Genomic DNA, 10,000 nt, shown 5'->3' on the forward strand with positions numbered 1-10,000 from the left:
ATGGAAAAGCAAAGTCAGCGAAATACATCTCAGGAAGTTTTCAAAATCACAAGACAATGGCAGCAGGGAGAATTGAACCCACGCCTCCGAAGAGACTGGAGCCTTAATCCAGCACCTTAGACCGCTCGGCCATGCTACCCACGCAAAAAGAGGACATCTGGTACGAAAATGTCCGAGATAGGCTTGTGCTGGCAAGCTATCTATTTTCAAAGCGGAATGTGTGAAGAGGCAGAATTTTTCCCTTTCTGAAGCGACTTTGTGTCTGACTGTTGGAGAGAATCGTCGCAAGAAAGTTCTGCTGACGCTACAAATGATATCGGGAAAGAACATTTCGAGACTCTAAAATCTGGTAGCAGTGGGATTCGAACCCACGCCTCCAAAGAGACTGGAGCCTAAATCCAGCGCCTTAGACCGCTTGACCATGCTACCGCTTGATAGCTCTTTGTGCCTGCTTCCTTGGAGAACGGGATACACATGTGACCACACCGACCATGTGACCTCCTACGGGAAAACGCTCCTATCAGGAAGCAACGGGACAAAATAGTGACTGTGAGGACTGTCTTTGCTTCAGCAAAGCTCCGCTTGGATAGTAGACTACACAAATATATTCATGTGATGGGTAGGAAAGGTTTTAAGGGCATGCTCTCTAATGGAAAAGCAAAGTCAGCGAAATACATCTCAGGAGGTTTTCAAAATCACAAGACAATGGCAGCAGTGGGATTCGACCCCACGCCTCCGAAGAGACTGGAGCCTTAATCCAGTGCCTTAGACCGCTCGGCCATGCTACCCACGCAAAAAGAGGACATCTGGTACGAAAATGTCCGAGATAGGCTTGTGCTGGCGAGCTATCTATTTTCAAAGCGGAATGTGTGAAGAGGCAGAATTTTTCCCTTTCTGAAGCGCCTTTGCGTCTGACTGTTGGAGAGAATCGTCGCAAGAAAGTTCTGCTGACGCTACAAATGATATCGGGAAAGAACATTTCGAAACTCTAAAATCTGGCAGCAGTGGGATTCGAACCCACGCCTCCGAGGAGACTGGAGCCTAAATCCAGCGCCTTAGACCGCTCGGCCATGCTACCCACGCAAAAAGAGGACATCTGGTACGAAAATGTCCGAGATAGGCTTGTGCTGGCGAGCTATCTATCTTCAAAGCGGAATGTGTGAAGAAGCAGAATTTTTCCCTTTCTGAAGCGCCTTTGCGTCTGACTGTTGGAGAGAATCGTCGCAAGAAAGTTCTGCTGATGCTACAAATGATATCGGGAAAGAACATTTCGAGACTCTATAATCTGGCAGCAGTGGGATTCGAACCCACGCCTCCAAAGAGACTGGAGCCTAAATCCAGCGCCTTAGACCGCTCGGCCATGCTACCGCTTGATAGCTCTTTGTGCCTGCTTCCTTGGAGAACGGGATACACATGTGACCACACCGACAACGCCTCCTACGGGAAAACACTCCTATCAGGAAGCAATGGGACAAAGTAGTGACTGTGAGGACTGTCTTTGCTTCAGCAAAGCTCCGCTTGGATAGTAGACTACACAAATATATTCATGTGATGGGTAGGAAAGGTTTGAAGGGCATGCTCTCTAATGGAAAAGCAAAGTCAGCGAAATACATCTCAGAAGGTTTTCAAAATCACAAGACAATGGCAGCAGTGGGATTCGAACCCACGCCTCCGAAGAGACTGGAGCCTTAATCCAGCGCCTTAGACTGCTCGGCCATGCTACCCACGCAAAAAGAGGACATCTGGTACGAAAATGTCCGAGATAGGCTTGTGCTGGCGAGCTATCTATTTTCAAAGCGGAATGTGTGAAGAGGCAGAATTTTTCCCTTTCTGAAGCGCCTTTGCGTCTGACTGTTGGAGAGAATCGTCGCAAGAAAGTTCTGCTGACGCTACAAATGATATCGGGAAAGAACATTTCGAGACTCTAAAACCTGGCAGCAGTGGGATGCGAACCCACGCCTCCAAAGAGACTGGAGCCTAAATCCAGCGCCTTAGACCGCTCGATAGCTCTTTGTGCCTGCTTCCTTGGAGAACGGGATACACATGTGACCACACCGACAACGCCTCCTACGGGAAAACGCTCCTATCAGGAAGCAACGGGACAAAGTAGTGACTGTGAGAACTGTCTTTGCTTCAGCAAAGCTCCGCTTGGATAGTAGACTACACAAATATATTCATGTGATGGGTAGGAAAGGTTTTAAGGGCATGCTCTCTAATGGAAAAGCAAAGTCAGCGAAATACATCTCAGGAGGTTTTTAAAATCACAAGACAATGGCAGCAGTGGGATTCGAACCCACGCCTCCGAAGAGACTGGAGCCTTAACCCAGCGCCTTAGACCGCTCGGCCATGCTACCCACGCAAAAAGAGGACATCTGGTACGAAAATGTCTGAGATAGGCTTGTGCTGGCGAGCTATCTATTTTCACAGCTGAATTTGTGAAGAAGCAGAATTTTTCCCTTTCTGAAGCGCCTTTGCGTCTTACTGTTGGAGAGAATCGTCGCAAGAAAGTTCTGCTGACGCTACAAATGATATCGGGAAAGAACATTTCGAGACTCTAAAATCTGGCAGCAGTGGGATTCGAACCCACGCCTCCAAAGAGACTGGAGCCTAAATCCAGTGCCTTAGACCGCTCGATAGCTCTTTGCGCCTGCTTCCTTGGAGAACGGGATACACATGTGACCACACCGACAACGCCTCCTACGGGAAAACGCTCCTATCAGGAAGAAACGGGACAAAGTAGTGACTGTGAGGACTGTCTTTGCTTCAGCAAAGCTCCGCTTGGATAGTAGACTACACAAATATATTCATGTGATGGGTAGGAAAGGTTTTAAGGGCATGCTCTCTAATGGAAAAGCAAAGTCAGCGAAATAGATCTCAGGAGGTTTTCAAAATCACAAGACAATGGCAGCAGTGGGATTCGAACCCACGCCTCCGAAGAGACTGGAACCTTAATCCAGCGCCTTAGACCGCTCGGCCATGCTATCCACGCAAAAAGAGGACATCTGGTACGAAAATGTCCGAGATAGGCTTGTGCTGGCAAGCTATCTATTTTCAAAGCGGAATGTGTGAAGAGGCAGAATTTTTCCCTTTCTGAAGCGCCTTTGCGTCTGACTGTTGGAGAGAATCGTCGCAAGAAAGTTCTGCTGACGCTACAAATGATATCGGGAAAGAACATTTCGAGACTCTAAAATCTGGCAGCAGTGGGATTCGAACCCACGCCTCCAAGGAGACTGGAGCCTAAATCCAGCGCCTTAGACCGCTTGGCCATGCTACCGCTTGATAGCTCTTTGTGCCTGCTTCCTTGGAGAACGGGATACACATGTGACCACACCGACAACGCCTCCTACGGGAAAACGCTCCTATCAGGAAGCAATGGGACAAAGTAGTGACTTTGAGGACTGTCTTTGTTTCAGCAAAGCTCCGCTTGGATAGTAGACTACACAAATATATTCATGTGATGGGTAGGAAAGGTTTTAAGGGCATGCTCTCTAATGGAAAAGCAAAGTCAGCGAAATACATCTCAGGAGGTTTTCAAAATCACAAGACAATGGCAGCAGTGGGATTCGAACCCACGCCTCCGAAGAGACTGGAGCCTTAATCCAGCGCCTTAGACCGCTCGGCCATGCTACCCACGCAAAAAGAGGACATCTGGTACGAAAATGTCCGAGATAGGCTTGTGCTGGCGAGCTATCTATTTTCAAAGCGGAATGTGTGAAGAGGCAGAATTTTTCCCTTTCTGAAGCGCCTTTGCGTCTGACTGTTGGAGAGAATCGTCGCAAGAAAGTTCTGCTGACGCTACAAATGATATCGGGAAAGAACATTTCGAGACTCTAAAATCTGGCAGCAGTGGGATTCGAACCCACGCCACCAAAGAGACTGGAGCTTAAATCCAGCGCCTTAGACCGCTCGGCCATGCTACCGCTTGATAGCTCTTTGTGCCTGCTTCCTTGGAGAACGGGATACACATGTGACCACACCGACAACGCCTACTACGGGAAAACGCTCCTATCAGGAAGCAACGGGACAAAGTAGTGACTGTGAGGACTGTCTTTGCTTCAGCAAAGCTCCGCTTGGATAGTAGACTACACAAATATATTCATGTGATGGGTAGGAAAGGTTTTAAGGGCATGCTCTCTAATGGAAAAGCAAAGTCAGCGAAATACATCTCAGGAGGTTTTCAAAATCACAAGACAATGGCAGCAGTGGGATTCGAACCCACGCCTCCGAAGAGACTGGAGCCTTAATCCAGCGCCTTAGACCGCTCGGCCATGCTACCCACGCAAAAAGAGGACATCTGGTACGAAAATGTCCGAGATAGGCTTGTGCTGGCGAGCTATCTATCTTCAAGGCGGAATGTGTGAAGAAGCAGAATTTTTCCCTTTCTGAAGCGCCTTTGCGTCTGACTGTTGGAGAGAATCGTCGCAAGAAAGTTCTGCTGACGCTACAAATGATATCGGGAAAGAACATTTCGAGACTCTAAAATCTGGCAGCAGTGGGATTCGAACCCACGCCTCCAAAGAGACTGGAGCCTAAATCCAGCGCCTTAGACCGCTCGGCCATGCTACCGCTTGATAGCTCTTTGTGCCTGCTTCCTTGGAGAACGGGATACACATGTGACCACACCGACCATGTGACCTCCTACGGGAAAACGCTCCTATCAGGAAGCAACGGGACAAAGTAGTGACTGTGAGGACTGTCTTTGCTTCAGCAAAGCTCCGCTTGGATAGTAGACTACACAAATATATTCATGTGATGGGTAGGAAAGGTTTTAAGGGCATGCTCTCTAATGGAAAAGCAAAGTCAGCGAAATACATCTCAGGAGGTTTTCAAAATCACAAGACAATGGCAGCAGTGGGATTCGAACCCACGCCTCCGAAGAGACTGGAGCCTTAATCCAGCGCCTTAGACCGCTCGGCCATGCTACCCACGCAAAAAGAGGACATCTGGTACGAAAATGTCCGAGATAGGCTTGTGCTGGCGAGCTATCTATTTCCTCCGCTTGGATAGTAGACTACACAAATATTTTCATGTGATGGGTAGGAAAGGTTTTAAGGGCATGCTCTCTAATGGAAAAGCAAAGTCAGCAAAATACATCTCAGGAGGTTTTCAAAATCACAAGACAATGGCAGCAGTGGGATTCAAACCCACGCCTCCGAAGAGACTGGAGCCTTAATCCAGCGCCTTAGACCGCTCGGCCATGCTACCCATGCAAAAAGAGGACATCTGGTACGAAAATGTCCGAGATAGGCTTGTGCTGGCGAGCTATCTATTTTCAAAGCGGAATGTGTGAAGAGGCAGAATTTTTCCCTTTCTGAAGCGCCTTTGCGTCTGACTGTTGGAGAGAATCGTCGCAAGAAAGTTTGCTGACGCTACAAATGATATCGGGAAAGAACATTTCGAGACTCTAAAATCTGGCAGCAGTGGGATTCGAACCCACGCCTCCAAAGAGACTGGAGCCTAAATCCAGCGCCTTAGACCGCTCGATAGCTCTTTGTGCCTGCTTCCTTGGAGAACGGGATACACATGTGACCACACCGACAACGCCTCCTTCGGGAAAACACTCCTATCAGGAAGCAACGGGACAAAGTAGTGACTGTGAGGACTGTCTTTGCTTCAGCAAAGCTCCGCTTGGATAGTAGACTACACAAATATATTCATGTGATGGGTAGGAAAGGTTTTAAGGGCATGCTCTCTAATGGAAAAGCAAAGTCAGCGAAATACATCTCAGGAGGTTTTCAAAATCACAAGACAATGGCAGCAGGGAGAATCGAACCCACGCCTCCGAAGAGACTGGAGCCTTAATCCAGCACCTTAGACCGCTCGGCCATGCTACTCACGCAAAAAGAGAACATCTGGTACGAAAATGTCCGAGATAGGCTTGTGCTGGCGAGCTATCTATCTTCAAAGCGGAATGTGTGAAGAAGCAGAATTTTTCCCTTTCTGAAGCGCCTTTGCGTCTAACTGTTGGAGAGAATCGTCGCAAGAAAGTTCTGCTGACGCTACAAATGATATCGGGAAAGAACATTTCGAGACTCTAAAATCTGGCAGCAGTGGGATTCGAACCCACGCCCCCAAAGAGACTGGAGCCTAAATCCAGCGCCTTAGACCGCTCGGCCATGCTACCGCTTGATAGCTTTTTGTGCCTGCTTCCTTGGAGAACGGGATACACATGTGACCACACCGACCATGTGACCTCCTACGGGAAAACGCTCCTATCAGGAAGCAACGGGACAAAGTAGTGACTGTGAGGACTGTCTTTGCTTCAGCAAAGCTCCGCTTGGATAGTAGACTACACAAATATATTCATGTGATGGGTAGGAAAGGTTTTAAGGGCATGCTCTCTAATGGAAAAGCAAAGTCAGCGAAATACATCTCAGGAGGTTTTCAAAATCACAAGACAATGGCAGCAGTGGGATTCGAACCCACGCCTCCGAAGAGACTGGAGCCTTAATCCAGCGCCTTAGACCGCTCGGCCATGCTACCCACGCAAAAAGAGGACATCTGGTACGAAAATGTCCGAGATAGGCTTGTGCTGGCGAGCGATCTATTTTCAAAGCGGAATGTGTGAAGAGGCAGAATTTTTCCCTTTCTGAAGCGCCTTTGCGTCTGACTGTTGGAGAGAATCGTCGCAAGAAAGTTCTGCTGACGCTACAAATGATATCGGGAAAGAACATTTCGAGACTCTAAAATCTGGCAGCAGTGGGATTCGAACCCACGCCTCCGAAGAGACTGGAGCCTAAATCCAGCGCCTTAGACCGCTCGGCCATGCTACCCACGCAAAAAGAGGACATCTGGTACGAAAATGTCCGAGATAGGCTTGTGCTGGCGAGCTATCTATCTTCAAGGCGGAATGTGTGAAGAAGCAGAATTTTTCCCTTTCTGAAGCGCCTTTGCGTCTGACTGTTGGAGAGAATCGTCGCAAGAAAGTTCTGCTGACGCTACAAATGATATCGGGAAAGAACATTTCGAGACTCTAAAATCTGGCGGCAGTGGGATTCGAACCCACGCCTCCAAAGAGACTGGAGCCTAAATCCAGCGCCTTAGACCGCTCGGCCATGCTACCGCTTGATAGCTCTTTGTGCCTGCTTCCTTGGAGAACGGGATACACATGTGACCACACCGACAACGCCTCCTACGGGAAAACGCTCCTATCAGGAAGCAACGGGACAAAGTAGTGACTGTGAGGACTATCTTTGCTTCAGCAAAGCTCCGCTTGGATAGTAGACTACACAAATATATTCATGTGATGGGTAGGAAAGGTTTTAAGGGCATGCTCTCTAATGGAAAAGCAAAGTCAGCGAAATACATCTCAGGAGGTTTTCAAAATCACAAGACAATGGCAGCAGTGGGATTCGAACCCACGCCTCCGAAGAGACTGGAGCCTTAATCCAGCGCCTTAGACCGCTCGGCCATGCTACCCACGCAAAAAGAGGACATCTGGTACGAAAATGTCCGAGATAGGCTTGTGCTGGCGAGCTATCTATTTTCAAAGCGGAATGTGTGAAGAGGCAGAATTTTTGCCTTTCTGAAGCGCCTTTGCGTCTGACTGTTGGAGAGAATCGTCGCAAGAAAGTTCTGCTGACGCTACAAATGATATCGGGAAAGAACATTTCGAGACTCTAAAATCTGGCAGCAGTGGGATTCGAACCCACGCCTCCAAAGAGACTGGAGCCTAAATCCAGCGCCTTAGACCGCTCGATAGCTCTTTGTGCCTGCTTCCTTGGAGAACGGGATACACATGTGACCACACCGACAACGCCTCCTTCGGGAAAACACTCCTATCAGGAAGCAACGGGACAAAGTAGTGACTGTGAGGACTGTCTTTGCTTCAGCAAAGCTCCGCTTGGATAGTAGACTACACAAATATATTCATGTGATGGGTAGGAAAGGTTTTAAGGGCATGCTCTCTAATGGAAAAGCAAAGTCAGCGAAATACATCTCAGGAGGTTTTCAAAATCACAAGACAATGGCAGAAGGGAGAATCGAACCCACGCCTCCGAAGAGACTGGAGCCTTAATCCAGCACCTTAGACCGCTCGGCCAATCTACCCACGCAAAAAGAGGACATCTGGTACGAAAATGTCCGAGATAGGCTTGTGCTGGCAAGCTATCTATTTTCAAAGCGGAATGTGTGAAGAGGCAGAATTTTTCCCTTTCTGAGGCGCCTTTGCGTCTGACTGTTGGAGAGAATCGTCGCAAGAAAGTTCTGCTGACGCTACAAATGATATCGGGAAAGAACATTTCGAGACTCTAAAATCTAGCAGCAGTGGGATTCAAACCCACGCCTCCAAAGAGACTGGAGCCTAAATCCAGCACCTTAGACCGCTCGGCCATGCTACCGCTTGATAGCTCTTTGTGCCTGCTTCCTTGGAGAACGGGATACACATGTGACCACACCGACAACGCCTCCTACGGGAAAACGCTCCTATCAGGAAGCAACGGGACAAAGTAGTGACTGTGAGGACTGTCTTTGCTTCAGCAAAGCTCCGCTTGGATAGTAGACTACACAAATATATTCATGTGATGGGTAGGAAAGGTTTTAAGGGCATGCTCTCTAATGGAAAAGCAAAGTCAGCGAAATACATCTCAGGAGGTTTTCAAAATCACAAGACAATGGCAGCAGTGGGATTCGAACCCACGCCTCCGAAGAGACTGGAGCCTTAATCCAGCGCCTTAGACCGCTCGGCCATGCTACCCACGCAAAAAGAGGGCATCTGGTACGAAAATGTCCGAGATAGGCTTGTGCTGGCGAGCTATCTTTTTTCAAAGCGGAATGTGTGAAGAGGCAGAATTTTTCCCTTTCTGAAGCGCCTTTGCGTCTGACTGTTGGAGAGAATCGTCGCAAGAAAGTTCTGCTGACGCTACAAATGATATCGGGAAAGAACATTTTGAGACTAAAATCGGGCAGCAATGGGATTCGAACCCACGCCTCCAAAGAGACTGGAGCCTAAATCCAGCGCCTTAGACAGCTCGGCCATGCTACCGCTTGATAGCTCTTTGTGCCTGCTTCCTTGGAGAACGGGATACACATGTGACCACACCGACCATGTGACCTCCTACGGGAAAACGCTCCTATCAGGAAGCAACAGGACAAAGTAGTGACTGTGAGGACTGTCTTTGCTTCAGCAAAGCTCCGCTTGGATAGTAGACTACACAAATATATTCATGTGATGGGTAGGAAAGGTTTTAAGGGCATGCTCTCTAATGGAAAAGCAAAGTCAGCGAAATACATCTCAGGAGGTTTTCAAAATCACAAGACAATGGCAGCAGTGGGATTCGAACCCACGCCTCCGAAGAGACTGGAGCCTTAATCCAGCGCCTTAGACCGCTCGGCCATGCTACCCACGCAAAAAGAGGACATCTGGTACGAAAATGGCCGAGATAGGCTTGTGCTGGCGAGCTATCCATTTTCAAAGCGGAATGTGTGAAGAGGCAGAATTTTTCCCTTTCTGAAGCGCCTTTGCGTCTGACTGTTGGAGAGAATCGTCGCAAGAAAGTTCTGCTGACGCTACAAATGATATCGGGAAAGAACATTTCGAGACTCTGAAATCTGGCAGCAGTGGGATTCGAACCCACGCCTCCAAAGAGACTGGAGCCTAAATCCAGCGCCTTAGACCGCTCGGCCATGCTACCGCTTGATAGCTCTTTGTGCCTGCTTCCTTGGAGAACGGGATACACATGTGACCACACCGACCATGTGACCTCCTACGGGAAAACGCTCCTATCAGGAAGCAACGGGACAAAGTAGTGACTGTGAGGACTGTCTTTGCTTCAGCAAAGCTCCGCTTGGATAGTAGACTACACAAATATATTGATGTGATGGGTAGGAAAGGTTTTAAGGGCATGCTCTCTAATGGAAAAGCAAAGTCAGCGAAATACATCTCAGGAGGTTTTCAAAATCACAAGACAATGGCAGCAGTGGGATTCGAACCCACGCCTCCGAAGAGAGTGGAGCCTTAATCCAGCGCCTTAGACCGCTCGGCCATGCTACCCACCCAAAA

The 10,000-nt window shown here is 48.6% G+C and overlaps 26 non-coding genes across 26 annotated transcripts; all 26 read right to left on the reverse strand.

Moving 5' to 3' along the window:
• Positions 1–57: 57 nt before the first annotated feature.
• TRNAL-AAG (transfer RNA leucine (anticodon AAG)) lies at positions 58–139 on the reverse strand. The gene has a single exon. It is a non-coding gene; the product is annotated as a tRNA-Leu (tRNA).
• A 208-nt stretch (positions 140–347) lies between these two features.
• Positions 348–429, reverse strand: TRNAL-UAG (transfer RNA leucine (anticodon UAG)). The gene has a single exon. It is a non-coding gene; the product is annotated as a tRNA-Leu (tRNA).
• A 277-nt stretch (positions 430–706) lies between these two features.
• Positions 707–788, reverse strand: TRNAL-AAG (transfer RNA leucine (anticodon AAG)). Its single transcript has one exon. It is a non-coding gene; the product is annotated as a tRNA-Leu (tRNA).
• Positions 789–996: 208 nt separating this feature from the next.
• TRNAL-UAG (transfer RNA leucine (anticodon UAG)) lies at positions 997–1,078 on the reverse strand. The gene has a single exon. It is a non-coding gene; the product is annotated as a tRNA-Leu (tRNA).
• Positions 1,079–1,286: 208 nt separating this feature from the next.
• On the reverse strand, positions 1,287–1,368 carry TRNAL-UAG (transfer RNA leucine (anticodon UAG)). Its single transcript has one exon. It is a non-coding gene; the product is annotated as a tRNA-Leu (tRNA).
• A 274-nt stretch (positions 1,369–1,642) lies between these two features.
• Positions 1,643–1,724, reverse strand: TRNAL-AAG (transfer RNA leucine (anticodon AAG)). The gene has a single exon. It is a non-coding gene; the product is annotated as a tRNA-Leu (tRNA).
• A 548-nt stretch (positions 1,725–2,272) lies between these two features.
• TRNAL-AAG (transfer RNA leucine (anticodon AAG)) lies at positions 2,273–2,354 on the reverse strand. Its single transcript has one exon. It is a non-coding gene; the product is annotated as a tRNA-Leu (tRNA).
• Positions 2,355–2,902: 548 nt separating this feature from the next.
• On the reverse strand, positions 2,903–2,985 carry TRNAL-AAG (transfer RNA leucine (anticodon AAG)). Its single transcript has one exon. It is a non-coding gene; the product is annotated as a tRNA-Leu (tRNA).
• Positions 2,986–3,192: 207 nt separating this feature from the next.
• TRNAL-UAG (transfer RNA leucine (anticodon UAG)) lies at positions 3,193–3,274 on the reverse strand. Its single transcript has one exon. It is a non-coding gene; the product is annotated as a tRNA-Leu (tRNA).
• A 274-nt stretch (positions 3,275–3,548) lies between these two features.
• Positions 3,549–3,630, reverse strand: TRNAL-AAG (transfer RNA leucine (anticodon AAG)). The gene has a single exon. It is a non-coding gene; the product is annotated as a tRNA-Leu (tRNA).
• Positions 3,631–3,838: 208 nt separating this feature from the next.
• Positions 3,839–3,920, reverse strand: TRNAL-UAA (transfer RNA leucine (anticodon UAA)). The gene has a single exon. It is a non-coding gene; the product is annotated as a tRNA-Leu (tRNA).
• A 274-nt stretch (positions 3,921–4,194) lies between these two features.
• Positions 4,195–4,276, reverse strand: TRNAL-AAG (transfer RNA leucine (anticodon AAG)). The gene has a single exon. It is a non-coding gene; the product is annotated as a tRNA-Leu (tRNA).
• Positions 4,277–4,484: 208 nt separating this feature from the next.
• TRNAL-UAG (transfer RNA leucine (anticodon UAG)) lies at positions 4,485–4,566 on the reverse strand. Its single transcript has one exon. It is a non-coding gene; the product is annotated as a tRNA-Leu (tRNA).
• A 277-nt stretch (positions 4,567–4,843) lies between these two features.
• On the reverse strand, positions 4,844–4,925 carry TRNAL-AAG (transfer RNA leucine (anticodon AAG)). Its single transcript has one exon. It is a non-coding gene; the product is annotated as a tRNA-Leu (tRNA).
• A 198-nt stretch (positions 4,926–5,123) lies between these two features.
• Positions 5,124–5,205, reverse strand: TRNAL-AAG (transfer RNA leucine (anticodon AAG)). Its single transcript has one exon. It is a non-coding gene; the product is annotated as a tRNA-Leu (tRNA).
• Positions 5,206–6,042: 837 nt separating this feature from the next.
• Positions 6,043–6,124, reverse strand: TRNAL-UAG (transfer RNA leucine (anticodon UAG)). The gene has a single exon. It is a non-coding gene; the product is annotated as a tRNA-Leu (tRNA).
• Positions 6,125–6,401: 277 nt separating this feature from the next.
• On the reverse strand, positions 6,402–6,483 carry TRNAL-AAG (transfer RNA leucine (anticodon AAG)). The gene has a single exon. It is a non-coding gene; the product is annotated as a tRNA-Leu (tRNA).
• Positions 6,484–6,691: 208 nt separating this feature from the next.
• TRNAL-UAG (transfer RNA leucine (anticodon UAG)) lies at positions 6,692–6,773 on the reverse strand. The gene has a single exon. It is a non-coding gene; the product is annotated as a tRNA-Leu (tRNA).
• A 208-nt stretch (positions 6,774–6,981) lies between these two features.
• On the reverse strand, positions 6,982–7,063 carry TRNAL-UAG (transfer RNA leucine (anticodon UAG)). Its single transcript has one exon. It is a non-coding gene; the product is annotated as a tRNA-Leu (tRNA).
• A 274-nt stretch (positions 7,064–7,337) lies between these two features.
• TRNAL-AAG (transfer RNA leucine (anticodon AAG)) lies at positions 7,338–7,419 on the reverse strand. Its single transcript has one exon. It is a non-coding gene; the product is annotated as a tRNA-Leu (tRNA).
• An 838-nt stretch (positions 7,420–8,257) lies between these two features.
• On the reverse strand, positions 8,258–8,339 carry TRNAL-UAG (transfer RNA leucine (anticodon UAG)). Its single transcript has one exon. It is a non-coding gene; the product is annotated as a tRNA-Leu (tRNA).
• Positions 8,340–8,613: 274 nt separating this feature from the next.
• Positions 8,614–8,695, reverse strand: TRNAL-AAG (transfer RNA leucine (anticodon AAG)). The gene has a single exon. It is a non-coding gene; the product is annotated as a tRNA-Leu (tRNA).
• Positions 8,696–8,901: 206 nt separating this feature from the next.
• TRNAL-UAG (transfer RNA leucine (anticodon UAG)) lies at positions 8,902–8,983 on the reverse strand. Its single transcript has one exon. It is a non-coding gene; the product is annotated as a tRNA-Leu (tRNA).
• Positions 8,984–9,260: 277 nt separating this feature from the next.
• TRNAL-AAG (transfer RNA leucine (anticodon AAG)) lies at positions 9,261–9,342 on the reverse strand. Its single transcript has one exon. It is a non-coding gene; the product is annotated as a tRNA-Leu (tRNA).
• A 208-nt stretch (positions 9,343–9,550) lies between these two features.
• On the reverse strand, positions 9,551–9,632 carry TRNAL-UAG (transfer RNA leucine (anticodon UAG)). The gene has a single exon. It is a non-coding gene; the product is annotated as a tRNA-Leu (tRNA).
• Positions 9,633–9,909: 277 nt separating this feature from the next.
• TRNAL-AAG (transfer RNA leucine (anticodon AAG)) lies at positions 9,910–9,991 on the reverse strand. Its single transcript is given in 2 exon segments — positions 9,910–9,944; positions 9,954–9,991. It is a non-coding gene; the product is annotated as a tRNA-Leu (tRNA).
• Positions 9,992–10,000: the final 9 nt, after the last annotated feature.

This window comes from Leptodactylus fuscus, chromosome 6 (assembly GCF_031893055.1).
Source record: "Leptodactylus fuscus isolate aLepFus1 chromosome 6, aLepFus1.hap2, whole genome shotgun sequence".
Lineage (NCBI taxonomy): Eukaryota > Metazoa > Chordata > Amphibia > Anura > Leptodactylidae > Leptodactylus > Leptodactylus fuscus.